The sequence below is a fragment of the Henckelia pumila genome, chromosome 1 (genome assembly GCF_033568475.1).
Source record: "Henckelia pumila isolate YLH828 chromosome 1, ASM3356847v2, whole genome shotgun sequence".
In the NCBI taxonomy this organism is placed as follows: Eukaryota; Viridiplantae; Streptophyta; class Magnoliopsida; order Lamiales; family Gesneriaceae; genus Henckelia; species Henckelia pumila.
In genome coordinates, this window is record NC_133120.1 from 164,237,629 (window position 1) to 164,244,462 (window position 6,834).

The following is a 6,834-nucleotide window of genomic DNA, read 5'->3' on the forward strand; positions in this document are numbered from 1 at the left end:
GATGAACGATCGGAGTCACCGATGATATTACGTCATCCATGACGTGTGGTTGGATCGGAAGCTCCGATCAGGATCGGAAGCTCCAATCACCCCTATCCAGAGTCAACAAGTGATATTTTGACACGTGGCAGATCAGGATCTTCGGAAGCTTCGATGTCAGGATCGGACGTTCCGATCGAGGTTCGGACATTCCGACCAAGGATCGGAAGTTCCGATCGTTGTCTATAAATAGAGGGCCGAGGCTTCATTTCCAATTGCCAATTCCGAGTGTTTCCCTCCCTTTTCTAGTCTATTCGAGTTGTTCTAGCCTTCCTAGGCTTGAACCGGCGGTCGGTGAGGCGTTCGGTAGTCGTAGCGGAGTTGTGCCCAAGTTCTGGAGGCATCAACATCAAAGGGCTAACGACGGACGAAGGTATAGCTTTTGCTTCCTATAAATATTTAGGAGTATGCAATAGCTTAGTTAAGGCTTTTAGAGCACTATAATGATAGTAGTATCATTTGGCAGTGTAGAGCAGACTATAGGCGTGGACCTAGAGTTGGTAGAGCTTGCACTGTTTTGAGGTACGGAAGTACTGTTCGAGATATCTCGACTGAGTATGCATGTATTATGTGACTGCATGATTTATATGCCATGACATTATGCTGCATTCATTTGCATCTTGCTGTATCTCTTTCGAGATGTCTGTTATTAGGGTTGTACCCTATCCTTTTAGTGGATGGACTTCCATTGATTTTGGTCTGGCGTATCCACGGTTATCTCGGTATGGGAGCCACCTCCTGAAGCGACGGCACAGCATGCTACATACCAGGTCCCGGTCTGTCTCTGTTATCTGATCCTTGACCTCGAGTCTATAGGGAGTTCACTTTGCATGCATGTATACTCATACTCTCGTACTGAGCGTTTTATGCTCACGTCTCGTACTCTGTGTTTCTGGACACCTTATTCCATGGGGCAGGTTTGCGATTGGACGAGGAGGGTGGATCCAGGAGGGGCTAGTCAGTGGTTGGCCAGCTGGAGCTTCGTCTAGGTTTTATTACTATTGTTTGGGTATATACAACTATTCGATTTGGTTGTATATTATTTGGATAAATTACAGATTCCTTTACTTGGGATTGTATAATGTTTATGGTTTCCGCAGTTTTATTCTGATATCTGTTTAATTAAGTTAATTGCATGCCTAAGTTCTATTTAGTAGGTGATCCGGGTAAGGGTCATTACATAGAGATTTTTATGGTTTAGAATATGCGTTTATAAATGCTAGCATGTTGTTATATGACATTCAAGATTTGAATGAGTTTATATGCTTAGTATTATTTTATCATAGATGAACGAATATACTTTCATGCTTTACCTGTCATTACGTGTTTTGAGATTTAAGATTCATTTTGCATATAGATTTCATATGCTTAAATGATGTATATGCATGTCGTTCATACTGAGATTTATTCTCATCGGAGTTATCCGGCTGTTGCTTTGTTTGTATGTATGCATTGCATCAGGTTGGGGCATGAACGAGTAAAACATAGCTTTCTTAGCTCAAGATTGCAAGATGAGAAGTGGTGACTTGGGTTTTAAGCAGATGACATGTATTTTATGATTTGGTAAACATGATAGAACAACAAGAACATTTGTATATATTGTTGTTATTGTCAAGTATTGACTTATATTTGAGATTTCATGTATTTCAGATGTTTAGATTGGTATTTAAATGCATGTCAATTATGTTGAATCATGTTGAGAAGCTTTCATGATAGAATGTATCATTTTCCAGATTTGGATGCTTATTTTCTGAAACTTCAGTACAGGGCACAGACCGGACCCTGTGCAATTTCTGGGCCAAGGTCCGTGTACCTATAACTGTTTTTTAAAAAAAAATAGACTTGTGTTTGTATTGTTTCAAGTCTTGATTCAATTATGTTTAATTGTTAATGTTGCCCTAAGAAAATATTAACAACCCGAGGTCCCCACACCAAGTGACTTTACAGCACCAGTAGAGGATCCGCTGGCGGAGCTCGTGGAGGAGGTTGGATCGTGTCTTGTCTCCCAGTTATATTATGTATTATCGGAGTTATTATATGTATTATGTCTAAGTCATTTTTATATTATCCGGGTAGATGCCCCGATGTATCTGTGTTGTATTTGAGAGGTATTGATATGTTTTAAATTGTTATCGAGCCTTGTCGGTTCATGTAATTGTTAAATTTTTTAACTTGTTGTCGTGTCTGGCCGGCAGTTGTTTGTGTGTTATTTTAAATTTTTGAGGTCCTAGTTTTAGTTATTTTTATATAAACTACTGTCTGAGTGTGGGGACCCGGGTTGCTAATCAAATCTTATAGGGCGATTAGTAACTAAAAAAATAGTTAATTTGCAAAACTGGACAATTGGCGACGCAAAACCTAACATTTGGCGACGCAAAAGCACGTCGCAAAAAGATCAACTATTTTTTTTTTAAGAACCAAGGTGGCTCGCATGAGCGAGCGTCACTCGGGTCTAGGACCCCTTGGCTCACTCGAGCGAGCTGCGCTCTGTCCGGCTGCTCAAAATCTGACTTTTTGCTGTCAAATAGAAGTTTGGGATGCCTCAGCTCTTCTAACAACACCATACATGAATAAGAGAATATGATAACATCAAAACACCACCCAACATGTATATCTAATCTTTGACAAGTTACACAATCAAAGACTTGTTGGAACACGCGTTCTCTGATCACACGGATGTGATACCCGGAGCAGCGGAAGTTTAAAAATTTTATTTTTCGATATGGAACGATTCCATATCGTGGGTATCAAATCCTAACGATTAAAATTGTTGCAAGTAAAATATATAAATAATTAAATATTTTACCTACTCAAGCAAAGGCTTGATTATGGACTCCAACAGAATTTAATCTGCTCTTCTTGTAAATCCCGGGAACCGATGACTATCACGATTAACCTCCGAAATTAAGTCCACGGACAGAAAACTTAAACCCTCTAATTGATTGCACTAGAAATTAATCAGATGTTTATCGATGAGATTAAACAGATTTGATCTGTCAATTCAGAATGCAATTTTTCACAAAAATCACAGACTGAATTATCTCAAAAAGGAGTAGAGGATTTTGAAAATCCCCTTAGAATATTTAGTGTGTAAATCAAAAATTGCAAGATTAATTGTTACTGATTTTCGAACACTACACATGTATTTATAGATAATTTCTAGACTAAATTAAGTTATAATTGTATTAGGGCTCTAACTCCTTAGGCCCACAATCCATAACTTAAGCCCAACAAGCCAAGCCTGTTATTATAGAAATTAATATAAAATTCATCGTGACTCCGATTGATAAACTGATTTTACCAATGTGCACAGAAACTATTTCTGCATCTTTTAAAGTCAAGATAATTTTTCTGAATCCGAATTCAGTGATTTCCAAAAATGCTCATCCCTATGTCATTTTAGGAAATTCCACTCCCTTTTAGTTAAGAAGTCCAACTTCTCTTTCATTAAATTTAACTCTTTAAATTTAACTATCTCAACGGGGTTTAGTAATCCATTACTTGTGTGACCCTCAATGGTTCAGGGATACAGCTAGCCGTGGGCTCACAACTTCTTGCGACTCGGAACAATAATTTCCGACTTGCCCAACGAATCATGGTAAGAGCGTCTAGCAACATCGCCCCATGATTCCCTAGGTATCACTGATAGCGCCTGCAAGAACCAGTAGATTTTGGTTAGCGTACAGTACGGTCCCTTCATCCATATATCCCGATCGAATCAACAACCATTGGTGCATCGAGAGTCGTTCGAGATTCGATAACTATGCATTACATCTTGGAGATAAAATAGTAACATCGCATGTGTTACTAGGAAAACCGAGTAACCTAAAACACATCATGTACTCTGCTAGAGATTCGTCACACTAATATCTACTCAGATCGCATAGGATATCCACACTTGCAAGTATGTGGTGAATCCTTGACAACAAAGCATCGAATCCTATATGTGTCGTAACTGTACCCAATCCCGATACCTGATGACCCCAATAGAGTCGGTAAACGAGTCAAAGTACAATACTAGCATATAGAGTCTCAATGATGTTTCAAGTAGTAAGGACTAATGGTGTACAACCAAAACCGCGGACTTTATCCACTCGATAAGTGATAACTACTTGGAAAGTTCGAATAGGGTAGTTTGATCATTCATCATATGAATATCCATTTGCATGCTTTGAACATCTCCATGTCCATTACCAATGAAACATGGTACATGGCATCACAAATGCTAGTCTCAATCTCGAGCGATCCTTATCCTTATTAGCGGACGGCTCAATTGACTAGGAACTATTTAAAATATACAGTGACTATAAGATGTGTTTCATAATAGTGATCTCTCTTTATTCACTATCTCATCTTACTTACACTATAGTATATTCAAGGTCTTTATCAAAACAACAATAGTATATCACAATATAACAATATGAAGAAAGACAAAGAAAATGCCATTAATGAATGTAAATTATATTAAACAAAGATTGTTTATACATAGAGTCATAAAAGCCCTTAGCCACAAGTTGGCTAACCGGGTACCCACTCTTTCAATCTCCCACTTTCCCTAAAGCCAACTAGTCATACTACGTAATCCCATTGATTTGCGATGTTTGTCAAACAATGGTCCTGGCAAGGGCTTAGTAAGTGGATCAGCGATATTGTCTGTAGAGGCCACTCTCTCGACAGTGATGTCTTCTCTTTCCAAAATCTCCCGGATGATGTGGTATTTCCTCAGTACGTGTTTGGATCTTTGATGAGACCTTGGTTCCTTTGCCTGAGCAATGGCACCAGTGTTGTCGCAGTACACCGGAACTGGCCCAACAGCTTCAGGAATTATGCCCAACTCTTGGACAAAATTCCTCATCCAAACGGCCTCTTTAGCAGCAGCTGATGCTGCAAAGTATTCTGCCTCAGTGGTGGAATCCGCTGTGGTGTCCTGCTTGGAACTCTTCCAAGAGACAGCACCGCCATTGAGCATGAATACAAATCCAGAGGTTTACTTTGAGTCATCCACGTCGCTTTGGAAGCTAGAGTCGGTATAGCCTTCCAATTTCAATTCTCTTACTCCATAAACCATGAACATATTCTTAGTACTTCTCAAGTACTTAAGAATATCCTTCACGGCTTTCCAATGCATTTGACCGGGGTTGGCCTGATATCTGCTCGTGACACTCAGAGCAAAGGCTACATCCGGTCTGGTAGATATCATCCCATACATAATACTACCTATGGCTGATGCATATGGTATGTGTGTCATTTTCTCTATCTCTTCGTCAGTCTTGGGACACATAGACTTGGATAGAGAAACTCCATGACACATAGGTAGATGTCCTCTCTTGGACTCATCCATAGAAAACCTTTTCAATATGGTGTCGATGTAGTCATTCTCTTAGATCTATCTCTATAGATCTGTATCCCTAGAATATAGGATGCCTCACCCAAATCCTTCATCGAGAATCTACTTGATAACCATATCTTTGTTGACTGCAACATCCCTACGTCATTCCCAATGAGTAGGATGTCATCAACATAAAGCACTAAGAACGTCACCGCATCCTTAACTACTTTCTTGTACACGCACGGTTCCTCCGGGTTTTTGATGAAACCAAAGTCCTTTATTGTTTCATCAAATTTCTGGTTCTAACTTCTTGATGCTTGTTTGAGACCATAAATTGATCTCTGAAGCTTGCATACCTTATGCTCGCTTCCCATGGATGTGAGTCCCTCAGGCTGCATCATATAGATTTCTTCCTTAATGTTTCCATTAAGAAATGCAGTCTTCACATCCATTTGACATATCTCATAGTCATACCATGCTGCTATGGCAATAAGTATTCTTATGGACTTGAACATTGCGACTGGTGAAAAGGTTTCATCATAGTCAACTTCTTGTCTTTGAGTATAACCTTTTGCTATCAATCGTGCCTTGTAGGTTAGTACCTTACCATCAGGCCCAAGTTTTCTCTTGTAGATCCATTTACACCCTATTGGAACAATTCCATCGGGAGGATCTACTAAAGACCAAACTTGGTTTATATGCATCGAGTCTATTTCCGACTGCATAGCTTCAAGCCATAAATTAGAATCCGCATCAGAAATTGCTTCCTTGAAGTTTCTTGGATCACATCCAATGTCGGGTTCACTTTGATCCCCTTCAAGAAGAAGACCATATCGAATAGAAGGTCTAGAAGTCCTCTCGGATCTCCTAGATATAGGCGTGTCCATTGAAGGTTCTTGAGGTGTGTGGTCGTTATTTTGTATCTCGGGTTCTTCTCGAATTTCTTCGAGTTCCATAATATTGCCTTTCTTATCTAATAAGAACTCCTTCTCCATGAAGGTGGCATTCCTCGAAACAAACACTTTTGTCTCATAAGGATGATAGAAATAATATCCGATTGAATTCTTCGGATATCCTACAAAATAACATAAGGTGGATCGACTATCCAACTTATCTCCCACTGTCTGCTTCACGTAAGCAGGATGTAGTGACCCTTACCCGGATCACCTACTAAATAGAACTTAGGCATGCAATTAACTTAATTAAACAGATATCAGAATAAACTGCGGAAACATTACAAATACTACAATCTCAAGGCAAGGAATCTGTAAAAATCCAATTAGATTATACAACCATATCGAAAAGCTGTATCAATCCGATAACAACAGAAATAAAAAAACTAAGCAAAGCTCCAGCTGACCAACCACTGCCTAGCCCCTCCTGGAACCACCCGCCTCGTCCAATCGCAAACCTGCCCCATGGAATAGGGTGTCCAGAAACACAAAGTACGAGACGAGAGCATAAAA